The sequence below is a fragment of the Heptranchias perlo genome, chromosome 3 (assembly GCF_035084215.1).
Source record: "Heptranchias perlo isolate sHepPer1 chromosome 3, sHepPer1.hap1, whole genome shotgun sequence".
Taxonomy (NCBI): Eukaryota; Metazoa; Chordata; class Chondrichthyes; order Hexanchiformes; family Hexanchidae; genus Heptranchias; species Heptranchias perlo.
The window spans coordinates 140,707,891-140,725,809 of record NC_090327.1 but is presented as its reverse complement, the minus strand read 5'-3'; positions in this window follow the sequence as shown (position 1 = coordinate 140,725,809).

Sequence of the window (17,919 nt, the reverse complement as noted above, 5' to 3'; positions counted from 1 at the left end):
ACACAGAAAGATCCAAAGAGCGTCAATAAAAGTCAGCACTGCTCTTGTACCTTCAACAGTGCCCAGTATTATGTGACTCTAAATCACTGTATTTCATTTGTGGTAGATAACAGACTGACCCGGAGAATCGCTCACACAGTCTGAGACTCGGGTGGCACTAAAACCACATGCGCCTGAGATTAAAAGTCTCAGACAATACTAACTGAATTAATTAATTGCAGGAATTGTTTCAACTCCATGTGACCAGCGAGGAGCATCCATAGCCCTAATTTACGAATGGTGCAAACTGATTTGGTACCACTGTTTCTTGTTATTCATTAGAACATACAATATGAAGAAACATTCATCAGTAAACAGACCGCGAGGTAATGCAACGGAATTAAACACATCGTGTGATACTGTGTAATAACGAATGGATTGGATTGGAATGGTGAATTTGATTGGAATGGATGGCACCGAGGAATCAGCAAATAAAATTGGGATTTCTAACATTATGTTGATCTGAAAGAGAGAAAAAAGTAAAATCAATGGAATGAAAGAAAACGAAGGAACTCTACCCTTTTTTCACGATTAGATTGCATAGAATCACAGCTTCATAGATTGATACAGCATACAGAAGGATTCCATTCGTTCCACCGTGCCTGTACCGGCTGGTTGAAAGAGCAATCCAATTAGGCCCAATCCCTTACTCTTCTCCATAGCCCTGTAATGTTTTCATCATCAAATGTTAATGTAATTCCCTTTTGAAAGTTACTATTGAATCTGGTTCCACCACTTTTTCAGCAGTGCATTCCAGATCATGACATTTCCTAATGTCGCCTCTGGTTCTTTTGCAACTTACCTTGAATCTGTGCCCTCTGGTTACCGACGATTCAGCGACTGGAAACAGTTTCTCATTATTTATTCTAACAAATCTCTTCATGATTTAGAACACCGCTATTAAATCTATCTTTAACCATCTGTGCTCTAAGGAGAACAGGCCAAGTTTCTGTAGTCAGTCCCGTGCATTAGTAATTCATTCCTCAAAAGAATTGCTCCGAAATTTATTCCACTCCTCTTTAATAATGGGCGGGTTTTGTTCTTATTCCGCATTTACCTCCTAACACTGCAGTGCTCTTTATTGAAATATATTTACAGGCCTTTTTGTGTGTTTATTTCTAACTAAGCTTTGAATTTTATTTAGTTACTGAAAGCCAAAGAATAACGATACGACCCCGATATAGTGTTCGTGTTTCCAATTACAGCAACAATCTTTGCCTCAATCTGTGGATCATAAAATGCAGTGAACAACATTCTGAGTAGTTTTGGGCTCTGTGATCTCCAGAGGGAGCGAAATATTTAAAATACTACACAGATCCGCTGCGAGAAGGAATCGAAACCACGCATCGAAATCTCTTAGGTTATGAATCTAAATCCAACGCCTTAGCCTCTCAGCTATCGCAGCGACAAGAAAAAATGCGCACCATATATAGTTGTACTGTGTGCTTAATATCAACAATGACTATTTCGCTGGTTTAATGGCATTCAATTTGCTGGAAATTCATAGATTCGCAGCGAACATTACATAATGACCCACTCCGATATTTAACAGGAATATAAGATGTTGAGAACTGTATCGAATATTCTGCAGGATAATGAACATAAAGAGCAGGTATATTGTTTTCTGCTCACTCATGACATAGATCATCCTCAGCCTCTGCTTCCGGACCACTGGAACCTAATTTCCCTCTGCATTTTGCCCCAGAAATACGCGCAATCGGTGCACAAATCAAATACTTGCACTTAAAGACTCAGAGAGGGATCTGATCAGTGAAATGGTGAGTCTGACTAATACAGAGTATCGGGTACGAAACATGTCTAGGGTAATGACGTTTGTCAAGTATGGAGGGTTTGTATTGAATCAGATACAAAAAAAAGTTCAATTATACAGAAAAATAGCAGGCGCCGAGTGCCGGCTGTTTGAAAGAGGTATCTAATTAGTCACAATCCCCTGCTCTCTCCCCACAGCCCTGCAACTTTTTCTTCCTTTTCAAGAAGCATACCTTTATGGAACTCATAAAAAGGTATTGTTTGAGTATTAAAATCACCTTGCTTTGGGACACCTCATTTAAGTTGTTCCCGGACAGTCAGGGCAGAAGAGACTCAAATTAAACAACCTTTAATTGAAGACAAGAATGTGAATTTCCCCCAATCCTTATTCCCGGGGCAGACTCCACACTTTGGGGATCTATAGAAATTTATATTAAACCATCGGGCGATATTTCTGCTCCTGTCACCCATTAGTCCTAATCTACAATCTGATCCGAATCACGGGACACGGTTTCTTGCCTCCTTTCTCGCTTTTTTCCAAGCCGAAGCCTCAGTTTCTCCGCTTTTGCTGACTAGTGTTGGAATTGGTCTTGTTAATCCCATAAATACCGCGCCTGTCGGTCAGTATTCGTCTTGATCATCAGCTCACCTTGCTCACCATTACGAACATTTAAAACACCTCGTTACCACCTCACCTTGCTCACTATTAATAACATTCCAAGTCCCTCACTGCAATCTCACCTTGCTCACTATTACTAACATTCCAAACCCCTCAATACCATCTCAGCTTGCTCTCTATTAGTAACATTCCAAACCCCTCACTGCCATCTCACCTTGCTCACTCTTACAAACATTCCAACCCCCCCACCAGCATTTCACCTTGCTCACTATTACTAACATCCCATAACCCTCACTACCATCTCACCTTGTTCACTATTAATAACATTCCAAACCCCTAAAGTAAACCTGTCTTTTGTCTCCATAGATGTTTCCAATATTTTATATTTTTTGTTTAAAGCTCGGATTTACGTTGATCTGATGGACGTCAAAACCTGTCGTGGATTGAGTTCGGGTCGGTTTTCTGGAAGGAGGAAATCAATTGGACCGAAAAATTATCACTAGCCAAATTCATAACGAAAACATCCGTTCCTAAAATTAAAAAGGCCGGAAGTTTTATTCATTGCGGGTGGGGCGGAATGTGAAAAATTTGGAGCGACAAGTTACGTATTTGATTCATCTACAAATTGTGGGATTTATCTGGAGCCTTAACCCTGGGCCTCAGACCGCTCAGTCACGGCAATTTTCATCCTACTCTTCAATACCTAATTTTACAGGAACAGAATGAGTGAAGTGTATTTCCGAAGGCTGGAAAGAAAGACAGAAATTGATCTATTAATAATGTCAGTTAAAAGCAAAATTGAAAACTAAGCCGGCGCCCGTGCGATGCTGCTGTACAGGGTGCGGTGATGGATGGAGCTTTCCATAATTCAATGGCACTGAGAGTTGAACTCAAAATTCTTATTCAGATTGCAAAAAAATGTTTATCATCATTATTGCATTGATTTAAATCCGAAATTTTGAACAGTTTATTCCGATCAAACGAATCCTTATTTTGCCGAGTCAGTATCGACAATCTCATTACACGAGTTGTATAATCTGTTACAGAAACAGTCTTCAAATTGCGCAGTGGAACTTCAAATTTACATAACGTGCTCGGGACAATGTTGCAGCCAAAAGGCACAACGTGGGAGTGTCAGGCTGTTAATTTTACAGAGAAATAAATCAACTCAAAGTTCCCGTCCGTGCGTGGGCTCTAACCGCCAACTTTTCGGTTGACAGCAGAACGCGCTGACCAATTGCACGACAGAGGCGGTCGAGCAGTTTCTTCACTAAACCGTCAATTCACCGAAATAAAACTTCGGGTTGCAAAGAACGAAATAGCAGCTGTCCGCGGTGATACGAAGTCTTATTTGTAAATACCAAAATGAAATCTTCTTTATTCTGCGTTCCGTTTAGTGTCTTTCCTTTAAATTGTTTCTGTGAAGCTTTAATAACATTTGTGATTTGATATTTAATAGAAAATGCTGGAAATACGCATCAATTCAAGCAGCATCTGTGGAGAAAGAAACAGAGTTAATGTTTCAGGTGGATGACCTTTGGTCAGAATTGGAAGAAGCTGAAGATTAAACCATGCTTAAGCAAGTACAGAGCCAGGGAAAGGTGAGCGGGATACAGGGCAGGAAGGGGAGGGGAGGAGAGAACAAAAGGGAAGATCTCTGATAGGGTGTGTGTGTGGTGGCGGGGTGGGGGTTGGGGTGGCGGGTTTAGAGTGATTAAAAAAGTGAGAAACATAAACATAAGAAATAGGAGCAGGAGTAGGCAGGGGGATGGGAACCTGAGCGGGGAGTCAGAAGGGAATAAAATTGAGAGCAGCAAGAGAGGGGAAGACACAGGGGAAGTGTACAATACAAACAGTACAAACAGTTGTTCAAGAACAAGTGAATGGGAAAAACGTAGAGCAGCGGAAAGAAAGTGTACTTTAGGCACGACAGAAAAAGTAAAAACTAGAAGGCGTAAGGCGATTAACCCAGCATCAAAGCTGTGGCAGGGGTTGGGAACCTGAGCAGGGAGACAGAGGAAAGCGTGTCAGGAAGGGACAGAAGGTATGGAGTAAATGGTAAAGTGTTAAAAAAGGAAAAAGCAGGAACTAAGTGTCACAAAACATATTTGAAAGTTCTTTGTCTGAATGCATGTAGCATTCGTAACAAAATGGACGAGTTAACGGCACAAATAACTACGTATGGGTATGATCTTGTGGCCATTAGAGAAACATGGCTGCAGCGTGACAACGACTGAGAATTAAATATGCCAGGGTATTTAACAATCAGGAAGGACAGGCAGGAAGGAAGGGGAGGTGGGGTGGCTATGTTAATAAACGAAGGAATCACTGTAATACAGAGAAATTATATTGGGACAAAGGATCAGGATAATGAAACAGTTTGGGAAGAGATAAGGAATAATAAGGGGAAAACACACTCGTGGGCGTAGTATATAGGCCTCGTAATAGTTGCAACTCTGCTGGAAGAAGCATTAATCAGGAAATAGTCGGGGCAGGTAATAAGGGAACATCCATAATTATGGGGGATTTTAACTAACATATTAACTGGATAAATCAAATTGGGCAAGGCAGCCTAATTGACAGCCATCCATGGTTAATTAAAGAAATTAAGGAAAGTATCCGACTAAAAACAAGGATCTAAAAGGTAGCCAAACTTAGTGGGAGGATAGAAGATTGGGAAGTCTTCAAAAGACAGCAAAAAGTAACCAAAGGATTGATTAAGAAAGGGAAGATAGATGATGAAAATAAATTCGTAAAAAAATATAAAAACAGATAGCAAGAGTTTATATAGTTATATAAAAAGAAAAGGGTGGCTAAGGCAAACGTAGGTCCCTTCGAGGATGAGGCCGGGAAATTAATGGTGGGAAACATGGAAATGGCAAAAATGCTGAACAAATATTTTTTTTCGGTCTTTACGGTAGAGGACACTAAGAATATCCCAACACTGGACAAACAGGGTGCTCTAGTGGGGGAGGAGTTAAATACGATTAAAATCACTTAGGAATTGGTACTCAGTAAAATAATGGGACTCAAGGCGGATAAATCCCCTGGACCTGATGGCTTACATCCGAGGGTCTTGAGGGAAGTGGCAGCAGGAATTGTGGATGCTTTGGTAATAATTTTCCAAAATTCTCTGGATTCGGCAAAGGTCCCGGCAGATTGGAAAACTGCTAATGTTAAACCCTTATTTAAAAAGAGTAGTCGGCAGAAGGCTGGAAATTATAGACCAGTTTGCCTAACATCTGTGGTGGGTAAAATTTTGGAATCTATTATTAAGGAGACAGTAGCGGAACATTTGGATAAACATAATTTAATAGGACAAAGTCAGCATGGCTTTGCGAACGGGAAGTCATGTCTGACAAATTTGCTTGAGTTCTTTGAGGACATAACGTTCAGGGTGGATAAAGGGGAACCAGTGGACGTGGTGTATTTCGACTTCCAGAAGGCATTCGACAAGGTGCCACATAAAAGATTATTGCTCAAGATAAAGAATCACTGGATTGGGGGTAATATTCTGGCATGGGTGGAGGATTGGTTATCTAACAGGAAGCAGAGAGTTGGGATAAATGGTTCATTCTCGGACTGGCAACCAGTGGCCAGGGGTGTTCACAGGGGTTGGTGTTGGGTCCCCAACTCTTTACAATCTATATTAACGATTTGGAGGAGGGGACCGAGTGTAACATATCAAAGTTTGCAGAAGATACAAAGATGGGAGGGAAAGTGGAGAGTGAGGAGGACATAAAAAACCTACAGGGGGATATGGACAGGCTGGGTGAGTGGGCGGAGATTTGGCAGATGCAATACAACATTGGAAAATGTGAGGTGATGCACTATGGCAGCAAAAATCAGAGAGCAAGTTATTATCTTAATGGCGAGAAACTGGAAAGTACTGCAGTACAAAGGGATCTGGGGGTCCTAGTGCAAGAAGATCAAAAAGTTAGTATGCAGGTGCAGCAGGTGATCAAGAAGGCCAACGGAATGTTGGCTTTTATTGCTCGGGGGATAGAATATAAAAACAGGGAGGTATTGCTGCAGTTATATAAAGTATTGGTGAGACCGCACCTGGAATACTGCATAGAGTTTTGGTCTCCATACTTAAGAAAATACATACTTGCTCTCGAGGCAGTACAAAGAAGGTTCACTCGGTTAATCCCGGGGGTGAGGGGGCGGACATATGAGGAGAGGTTGAGTAGATTGGGACTCCACTCATTGGAGTTCAGAAGAATGAGAGGCGATCTACTTCAAACATATAAGATTGTGAAGGGGCTTGATCGGGTGGATGCGGTGAGGATGTTCCCAAAGATGGGTGAAACTAGAACTAGGGGGCATAATCTTAGAATAAGAGGCTGCTCTTTCAAAACTGAGATGAGGAGAAACTTCTTCACTCAGAGGGTGGTGGGTCTGTGGAATTTGCTGCCCCAGGAAGCTGTGGAAGCTACATCATTAAATAAATATAAAACAGTGATAGACAGTTTCCTAGAAGTAAAGGGAATGAGGTGTAACGGGGAGCGGGCAGGAAATTGGACATGAATTTCGATTTGAGATTAGGATCAGATCAGCCATGATCTTATTGAATGGCGGAGTAGGCTCGAGGGGCCGATTGGCCTACTCCTGCTCCTATTTCTTATGTTCTTATACGGCCCCTGGAGCCTGCTCCGCCATTCAATAAGATCATGACTGACCTTCGACCTCAACTCCATTTTTTCTGACCGATCCCAATATCCCTTGATTCCCCTTGAGTCCAAAAATCTATCGATTTCAGCCTTGAGTATATACAATGAATCATCATCCACAGCCCTCTAGGGTAGAGAATTACAAAGATTCACAATCCGCTGAGTGATGAAATCCCTCCTCAGCTCAGTCCTAAATGTCTGACCCCTTCGCCTGAGACGATGCACCCTGGTTCTCGACTCTCCTGCAAGGGGAAATATCCTCTTAGCATCTATTCTGTCAGCCCTCTTAAAATCTTATATGTTTCAATGAGATCACCTCTCATTCTTCGAAACTCCAGTGAGAAAAGACACATTCGATTCAATATTTCCGCATCGGACAAACCTCTCAACCCCGGAATCAATCTAGTGAACTTTCGATGCTCAGCCTCGAAGGCAAGTATATCGTTCCATACGTCAGGAGATCAAAACTGCACACAGTACTCCAGGTGTGGTCTCGCCAAAGCCCCGTACCGTTGCAGAAAGAATTCCTTACTCTTTTACTCCAACCCCCTCCAATAAAGGCCAAAATACCATTTTCCTTCCTAATTGATTGCAACTAATTAGATGACAAAAGGGATGGTGGCGGAAAGCAAGGAGTGTAGTAATGGGATATGTAAATAAAGAAAAGATGGGTCTAGACCAGCTGTAAATAACAACATCAGGACCATTACCAGCATCTGCTGTCGGAAAAAATGGGATCAGTGGTTATGATTTGAAGGTATTGAAATCGATGTTGAGTCCTTAATGTTGTAAAGTGCCCAATCGAAAGATGAGGTGCAGTTACTCGAGTATCCGTTGAGCTTCATTGGAACCGTGTAGGAGGCTGAGGAGAGGGAGGCCAGAGCGGGAATGGGACGGGGAATTATCATGGCAAGCGACGGGCGGGTCAGGGCCAAATTTGCCGACTGAGCAGAGGTGCTCAGCAAAGCGATCACCCAATCTGCGTTGGTCTCCCGACTGTAGAGGAGACCGCGATGTGAACAGCGAATACAGTATACTAAATTGAAAGAAGTACAAATAAATCGCTGTTTCACCTGGAAGGAGTTTTTAGGGCCATGGACGGTGGGAACAGAAAAGGTGAAATGGCAAGTGTTGCATCTCCTGCACTCGCTCTGCAAGTTGCCGTGGGAAGGAGAGCGAGTGTTGGGGGTGATGGATTGGTGGACCAGGTTATCGCGAAGGGAGTGGTGCTTTCGGAATGCTGGAAGAGGAGGGAAGGGGAAGATGTGTTTGGTGTTGGGATCGTCTTGAAGCTGGCGGAAATGGCAGAGGATGATCTGTTGAATTTGGAGACTGGTGGGGTGGAAGGTGAGGACGGGGGGACCATATCATGGCTCTGGGAGGGAGGGGAAGGAGTGAGGGCGTAAGTGGGGGAAATGGGACGCACGCAGCCGAGGGCTTGTCAACTACAGTCGAGGGGGTCCTTGGTTGCGGATAAAGGACGCAGGGAAGGGAAGAGTCTGAAATGGACCATGTGAAGACGAGGAAAGGGATGACAATGGAAGCAAAGTTGATGACATTTTCCAGTTCTGGGCGAGAGCAGGAAACGGTACCGATACAGCCATCAATGTACCCGGAAAAGAGGTGAGGGATTGGACCTGAGTTGGACTGTAACAAGGAATGTTCCACGTATCCCACAAAAAGGTCGGATTAGCTGGTACCTATATGGGTTCCCATAGCGGCACCTTTTATTTGGAGAAAGTGAGTGGAGTAAAAGGAGAAGTTGTTCAATGTAATAAAAAGTTCAGCCAGGCAGAGGAGAGTACTCGTGGATGGGGACTTGTTGAACCTCCGTTCAAGGAAGAAAGCTGTCCAGGTGAAAGTTTGGACGTCCATGTTGAAAAGGAGACGGTTCGGGCCGGGGAACTGGAAACTGTTAAAATAGTGGAGGGCGTTGGGAGAGACAGTGAGGTCGGTCAGAAGATACTGGACAAGAGGGGACAAATGGAATTGAGATCGGCAGAAATAAGTTCCGTGGGGCAAGAACAGGATGAAATGATGGGTATTCCAGGGAAGTCCTGTTTGTGGACCTTGGGAAGGAGGTAGAAACGGGCAGTGCAGGACTGCGGGACGATGAGGTTGGGGAACGTGGAGGGAGCAGATGAGGTCAGTGACGGTCTTGGAAACTCTGGCTTGATGTTCGGTGTTGGGGCCATGGTCCAGGAAGAGGTAGGATGATGTCTCAGGGAGTTGGCGTTCAGACTCCGCAAGGTCGAGTTTTTTTCGCCAAACAACAGCGCTGCCCTTGTCAGCAGGATTAATGAAAATGCCAGGGTTGGTCCTGAGGGAATGGATTGCTGCAATTTCAGAGGGAGGTAGGTTAGAGTGAGTGAGGGCAGTAGAGAAATTAAGACGGTCGATCTCATGCCTGCAGTTCACAATGAAAGGATCAGGAGAGTGTTTGAGATCAGAGAGTGGCGTCCAAGTGGAACGAGAATTCAGAATGTTTGAGAAAGGGTCCGCTGTGCAGGGGGAAGTCTACTGGCCAATGGAGTGGGCGTGGAGGCGAATGCGATGAAAGAAGAGCTCAGCATCATGTCGAGCTCGAAATTCAATGAGGTGGGGACGTATGGGGATGAAGCTGAGGCCTTTGCTCAGGACATCGGAACATAGGAAGAGGACTAGGCTATTTAGCTTCTCGAGCCTGTTCTCGGATTCAATGAGATCATGGCTGACCTGTGACCCAACTTCATAAATCCGCCTTTTCCCGCCATATCCCCTAATACCTTTGGTTAACAGAAACATATTAATCTCATATAGAAAATTAACAATTGAGCTAGCATCAATTGCCATTTGCCGAAGAGAATTCCAATCTTCTGCCAGCCTTTAGCCTTGGAAGTGTTTCCTAACTTCACTGCTGAAAGTCCAGTCTCTAATTTTTAAGCTGTATCCCCTAGTCCAAGATTCCACGACCAATTGAAATAGTACCTCTCTATCTACCCTATTAGTTCCCCTTAATATTTTGATAACTTCGATCAAATCACCCATTCATCTTCTAAATTCCAGGGAGTGCAACCCTAGTTTGTGTAAACATTCATCGTAATTTAACCCTTAGTGTCCAGGTATCATTCGAGTAAATCTACGCTTCTCTCCCTCCAAGATCAATATATCCTTCCTAAGGTATGGTGACCAGAGCTGAACACAATACTCCAGGTGTGATCGAAACATGGCTTTGTATAGCTGTAGCATAATTTCTTCCCCATTGTATTCTAGTCCTTTATATATAAAGGCCAGCATTCCATTAGCCTTTTTGATTATTTTCTGTATCTGTTCACGACATTTTAATGAAGAACATAAGAAAATAAGGGCATCAAAAATAGGAGCAGGAGTAGGCCATACGACCCTTCGAGCCTTCTCTGCCCTTCAATCAGATCATGGCTGATCTTTGACCTCAACTCCACGTTCCTGCCCGATGCCCACATCCCTTGATTCCCTTCGAGTCCAAAAATCTATCCATCTCAGCCTTGAAAATATTGAACGCTTCAGCATTCACAGCCAACTGGGCAGAGAATTCCAAAGATTCACAACCCTCTGCGTGAAGAAATTTCTCCTCATCTCAGTCTTAAATGGCTGACCCCTTATCCTGCGACTATTCCCCCTAGTTCTAGACTCTCTAACTAGGCGAAGCAATCTCTCAGCATCTACCCTGTCAAGCCCTCTCATAATCTTATATGTTTCAATGAGATCACCTCTCATTCTTCTAAACTCCAGAGAGTATAGGCCCATTCTTCTCAACCTCTCTTCATAGGACAACCCTCTCATTCCTGGAATTAATTTAGTGAACGTTCAATGCACCGCCCCAAAGGCAAGTATATCCTTCATAGATAAGGAGACCAAAACTGTAGCAGTACTCCAGGTGAGGGCTCATTAAAGCCCTGTACAAATGTAGCAAGACTCGCTTACTTTTGTACTCCAACCCCCTTGCAATAAAGACCAACATGCCATTTGCTTTCCTAATTGCCTGCTTTTCCCGCATGCTAACCTTTTGTGTTTCTTGTACGAGGACACTCAAGTCTCTCTGAACAGCAACATTTAATAGTTTCTCACCATTTAAAGTATTATGTTTTTCTATTCTTCCTACCAAAGCAATCTCACATTTCCCCAAATTAAACTCTTTCTGTCACCTTCTTGCCCACTCACTTAATCTGTCTATCTACTTTTGTAGGCTCTTTGTGTCATCCTCACAGCTTACTTTCCCCACCTAGCTTTGTATCATCAGCACACTTGGATACATTACACTCGGTCCCTTCATTTAAGTCATTAATGTAGATTGTATAAAGCTGAGTCCCAAGCACTGATCCTTGCGGCACCCCTCTAGTTATAGCATGCCAAACTGAGAATGATCCATTTATCCCGACTCTCTGTTTTCCGTGCTAATATATTACCCCAAACCCATAAGCCTTTATCTAGTGTAACAACCTTTTATGTGGCATATTCTGCCGTTTGAAAATCCAAATATACTACATCCACTGGTTCCCCTTTATCTATCCTGCTAGTTACATCCTCAAAAAACTCAAATAAATTTGTCAAACACGATTTTCCTTTCATAAAACAATGTTGGCACTGCCTAATCATATCTAAAGGAACGGTTCCACATTCAAGAGAAATTTGCAATATTATAGTTCGGGCTTCTGCAATGTGCTCACCTACTTCCTTTACAGCTCAATGATGAAAACCATCTGGCCCCGTGGACTTGACACTCCTTAGTGCCATTTTTTTCTTCATTTTTGCTAATTTGCTTATGTTAATTTTGCTGTGTCTCTCACTGATCCAAAATAGTTTCCTTGGGCTATCTGGCATTCTATCCTCTTCCTCTTCTGTAAATACTGACGCAAAGTAATTATTTAACAGGTCTTCAATTTTCTTATTTTAATTTACAGTATCACCATTATCTATTGCTCTTCCCTCTCTTTCCTAATATACTTATAAAAAAAGTGTGTTGATTTTGATATCCCTTGCAAGTTTCTTTTCATTCTCCCTCTTTGTAGCTCTTACTGGTTGTTTTGTCACCTTTTGCTGTTATTTCTATCTCTCCCAGTCGCCCAGATCTGTGTTATTATTTGCATTTTGGTATGATTTTTCTTTTTATTTTATGCTGTCCCTCACTTCTTTTGTCATCCATGGTTGTTTCTTATGGCAAGTAGAGCTCTTATCCGTAGGGCTATAAATTGGTTCTGTATCACGTTAATTTTTGTTTTGAACACCTCCCACTGATCGTCTGTCGTTTTACCCATTAACAGATTTGTCTAGATTACTGTGGACAGTGTCTGTCTCTTCCTGTTGAAGTCGGCCTTATCTTAATTTAGATCCTTTGTAGCTGTTACTGGTTTCGCCCTTTCAAACACAACGTTGAACTCGATCATTTTATGATCACGATTAGTTAAATGTTCATGCACCGTTAGACTGTTATCTGAATCTGGATCATTATTGATTATGAAATCTAATGTGGCCTAACCCCCTGTTGCTTCTAGGACATATTGTTGCAGAAAGTTGTCCTGAACAAACTCAAGAAATTCGCTACCTTTCTGACATGAGCTGGTCTGCTTATCCCAGTCGAGATGATAGTTAAAATCCTCCATTAAAATCGCGCTGCCTTTGCTGTATGCTTCTCTAATCACTGCATTTATACAGTGTACCGCTTCACAGCTGCTGCCAGGAGGCCTATACACAACTCCCACTACAGTCTTAAATCCTCTACTATTTCTTAATTCTGCTCAAAAATTCTCCACTGTCTGTTTGTCTTTCGTTAAATGCTCTCATTATTGAAGTCATTTCATCCTTAATCATTAAGGCTACTCCTCCCCCTCTACCAGTTTACCTATCCTTCCTGTAGAACTTATAACCTGATATATTCAGTTCCCAGTCCTGACCGTCTTGCAGCCATGTCTCTGTAATGGTTGCCATGTCATAGCCTCTAAGTTGAATTTGCGCCGGTAATTCATTCAATTTGTCCCTTGTACTCGGTGCATTCGTATAAAGAACGCTTATTTGGGCCGCACACCCTAATGTGGCCTTCTGCTAATGTTTTTCTCAGAGGTTTCTTATTTCTCTCTCCTAATTTAATTACTTGACATCTTTTAATTTATCCTTTATCTGTAGTGCCTAAACCATAATTTCTGACTATCACTTTACTCTCCTCCTTTTCGTTAGAGTAGGTTCACCAACCAATAATTTTAGAGTAGGGTCAACACCGTAATGTGGTAATAGGCTCACCGTCAGCAATGCTAGACTCGGGACACCACCAGTAATTTTAGAGTTGCATCACCACCAGTAATGTTAAATTAGTGTCACCACCAGTATTATTACAGTTGGGTCATCACCAGTAATGTTAGATTCGGGTCACCACCAGTAATGTTAGATTTCCGTCACCACAACTAATGCTTGATTACGGTCACCACAATTAACATTAGAGTAGCGTCACCTCGTAGAATGATAGAGTAGGGCCACCGCCACTAATATTACAGTAGGGTCATCACCAGCCATGTTTGTATAGGTTCACCACCAGTAATGATAGAGTAGGGTCACCAACAGTAATATTAGAATTGGTTCATCACCAGTTATGTTAGAGCTGTGTCACTACCAATAACGTTTCTGTAGGTCCACCACCGTTAATGATAGTGTTGGATAACCACCAGTAATGATAGAGTAGGGTTACCAACCAGTAATATTAGAGTACGCCCACCACCAGTAATATTAGATTAGGGTCACATCAGTGATGTTAGAGTAGGGTCACCACCAGTAATATTAGGGTAGGATCTCCATCAGCAATGTTAGACTAGATTCACCATCAGTAATGCTCGAGTAGAGTCACCACCAGTAATGTTAACGCAGCGTCGCCACCAGTAATGTTAGAGTGGCATCACCACTCTGATGTGAGAGGAGGGTCACCAACAGTAACATTAGAGTTGAGTCACCACCAGTAAAGGTAGAGTCGGGTTACCGCCAGTAATGTTAGATTAGGATCACCATCAGAAATATTGCTGTATGTTCACCACCAGTAATGTTAGACTAGGTTAACCATCTGTATTGTTAGAGTGTGGTCACTACCTGTAAAGTTAAAGTAGTGTCACCACCAGTCATGTTAGAGTAGGTTCGCCAGCAGTAATATTAGCGTAGGGTCACTTCCATCAATATCTGAGTAGGGTCAACACCAGTAACGCTGAAGTAGATTCACCACCAGTAATGTCAGAGTAGGTTCATCACCTGTAATGTTAGATTAGGTTCACCATCAGAAACGACAATGTAGATTCACCACCAATAATCTTAAAGTAGGATCACCACCAGTAATATTCGTGCAGGGTTACCACCAGGAATGTTAGAATAGGATGATCACCACTAATGCTAGAGTAGAGTTACCAGCAGTAAATTTAGATTAGGGTCACCACCATTAATGTTATTGTTGGATCACCACCAGTAATGTTAGAGTAGATTCGCCAACAGTAATATTGAAGTTTCGTCACCAGCATTAATATTAGATCAGTGTCACCACCAGAAAAGTTAGAATAGTGTCACCACCAGTAATGTTTGGTTACAGTCACCACCAGTAATGTTACTTTTGAATCACCATCAGTAATGTTGGATTAGTGTCACAACCAATAATGTTAGAGTAGGATCAACCCCAGTAATATTAGGATAGGTTCACCACAAGTAATATTACAGTAGGATTGCCAACAGTAATGATAGACTAGATTAACCACCAGTAATGTTAGAGTAGGCTCACCACGAGTATTGATAGAGTAGAGTCACCACCAATAATTTTCGTGTCGAGTCACCACATAGAGTCACCACCTATAATGTTAGAGTAGCTTCAACACCTGTGATGTTAGAATAGGGTCACCACCAGTAATGTTAGCTTTGGGTCACCACAATAATGTTAGAGTACGATCACCAGCAGTCATGTTAGAGTAAGCTCACCACTAGTCACGTTAGAGTAGAGTCAACATCAGTATCGACTGTGTAGCGTCACCACCAGTAATTTTAGACCAGAGTCACCACCTCTAATATTGGAGAAGCGTCAACACCCGTGATGTTACAGCAAGGTCACCACAATAATGTTAAAGCAGGATAACCACCAGTAATATTAGTGTAGTGTCAACACCAGTAATGTTAGAGTAGTGTTACCACCAGTAATATTATGCTAGGTTCACCACCATTAATGTTAGAGTGACGTCAAGACCCGTGACGTTAGATTCGGGTCACTACCAGTAATGTTAGAGTAGGGGCACCACAATAGTGTTCGAGTAGGATCACCACCATTAATGTTAGATTAGTGTCATCACCTTTAATGATAGATTAGGGTCACCGCCAGTAATATTAGAATAGGGTCACCACAAGTAATGTTAGATTAGAGCCACTACCACTAATGTTAGTTTCGGGTCACCACAATTAATATTAGTGTAGGGTTACCACTAGTAATGTAAGAGTAGTGTCACCACAAGTAACGTTAGAGTAGGCTCACTATCAGTCATGTCAGAGTACGTTCATCACCCGTTGCTAACTAAAGAAGTTAAGGATAATATTGGATTAAAAGGAGCGTCCTGTAATGCTGTCAAGAATAATAGTAAGCCAGTCGATTAGGAGAGTTTTAAAAACTAGCAAAGGCCGAACAAACAATTGATAAACAGGGAGAAAATAGTTTATGAATGTCAACCAGGAAGAAATATAAAATCTCATTGTAAGAGCTTCTACAAGTATGTAAAAAGGAAGAGAGTAGCAAAACTAAACGTTGGTCCTCTGGAGGCTGTGACAGGAAAAATTATATGGTGGATCAGGAAATGGCAGATATGTTAAACAAATAGTTGTTTACCTGTTTTCACAGTAGAAGACTCAAAAAGCATATCATAAATATTGGGGAACTTAGGGGCTAATGAGAGTGAGGAATTTAAAGTTATTACTTTCAGTAGAGAAAACGTACTTGAGAAAATAATGGGTCTAAAAGACGATAAATCCGAGAGTTCTGAAAGAGTTGACTGTCGAGATATTAGGTGCATTGGTTTTGATCTTGCAAAATTCCATATATTCTAGAACGGTCCAGATTGGAAGGTAGCAAATGTAACCCCACTTTTCAAGAAAGGAGCGAGAGAGGAAACAGGGAAGTATAGGCCAGTTTGCCTGACATCAGTTGTCGGGAAAATGCTGGAATCCATTATTAAGAAAGTGGTAACAGGTCACTTTGAAAATCATATCATGATTAGGCAGAGTCAACACGGTTTTATGAAAGAGAAATGGTGTTTGACAAATTTGTACCAGATTTTTGAGGATGCAACTCGTAGGGTAGATAAAGGGGAACCAGAGGATGTAATGTGTTTGGATTATCAGAAGGCATTCGATAAGTTGCCACATAGAAGGTTGTTATGCAAGATAAGGGCTGATGTGGTTGGGGGTAACATATTAGCATAGATAGAGGATTGGTTAACGGACAGAGAACAGACAGTAGGGATAAACGGGCATTTTCAGGTAAGCAGGCTGGAACTAGTGGGGTACCGCACGGGCCTCAGCTATTTACAATCTATATTGATGACTTGGATGAAGCGACCAAATGCAATTTATCCAAAGCTTGCTGACGATAAAAAGCTAGGTGGGAAAGTAAGCAGTGAGGAAGACACAACGTTTCTGCAAAGGGATATCATCAGTTTAATTGATCGGACAAGAAGGTGGCAGATTGCATACAATTTGTGGAAATGTGAGGTTATTCACTTTGGGAAGAAGGGTAGAAAGATAAAATATTCTTTAAATCGTGAAAAACTATTAAACGTTGCTGCCAAGAGAGACTTGGGCGTCCCGATACAAGAAATATAAAACGTTAACATGCGATTCGGAAAACAAATGGCATATTGGCTTTTATTGCAAGGGAGTTGGAGTAAAAATGTAAGGAAATCTTACTACAATGTCGCAGGGCTTTGGTGAGACCTTACCTGCAGTACTACGTAGAGTTTTTGGTCTCCTTATCTAAGGAAGGATAGACTTCCCTTAGAGGCGGTATAATGTACGTTTACCAGATTAATCCTGTGGATAAGAGGTTTACCCTATAAATAGAGGTTCAGTACAATGGGCTCATACTCTCTGGCGTTTAGAAGAATGAGAGGTGATCTCACTGTCAAATATACGATTCTGAGGGGGCTTGACGGGATAGATGCTGAGAGATTGTTTCCCCAGGCTGTATAGTCTAGAACTAAAGGGCATGGTCGCAGGATAAAGCGTCGGCCATTTAAGACTGATATGAGGAGGAATTTCTTCAGAGGATTGTGAATCTTTGAAATGATCTAACCCAGAGAGCTGTGGATGCTGAGTCGTTGAATATATTCAAGGCTGAGATAGACAGATTTCTGTACTCTCGGTGATTCAGGGGATATGGTGGTCGGCCAGGAAAGTGGAGTTGAGTTTGAAGATCAGCCAGGATCTGATTGAATGGCGGAGCAGGCTCGAGGGGCCATATGACCTACTCCTGATTCTACTCCTTATGTTCTTGTGGTCTTATCAAAGGGGGTTTTAGAGTAGAGTCGCCACCAGCAATGTTAAAGCAGTTTCACCACCAGTAATGTTACATTGGATTCAACACCAGTGATGTTGGAGTAGGGTTGCCACCACTAATTTTAGCGTAGCGTCACCACCAGGGATGTTAGAGTTGATTCACCAGCAGCAATGATAGATTTGTGTCTCAACCAGTAACATTAGAGCAACGTTACAACCATTGATTTTAGTGTAAGGTCACCGTCAGTAATGTCAGTTTAGGATCGCCATCATTAATGTTAGAGTTGGTTCAGCACCATTAATGTTAGA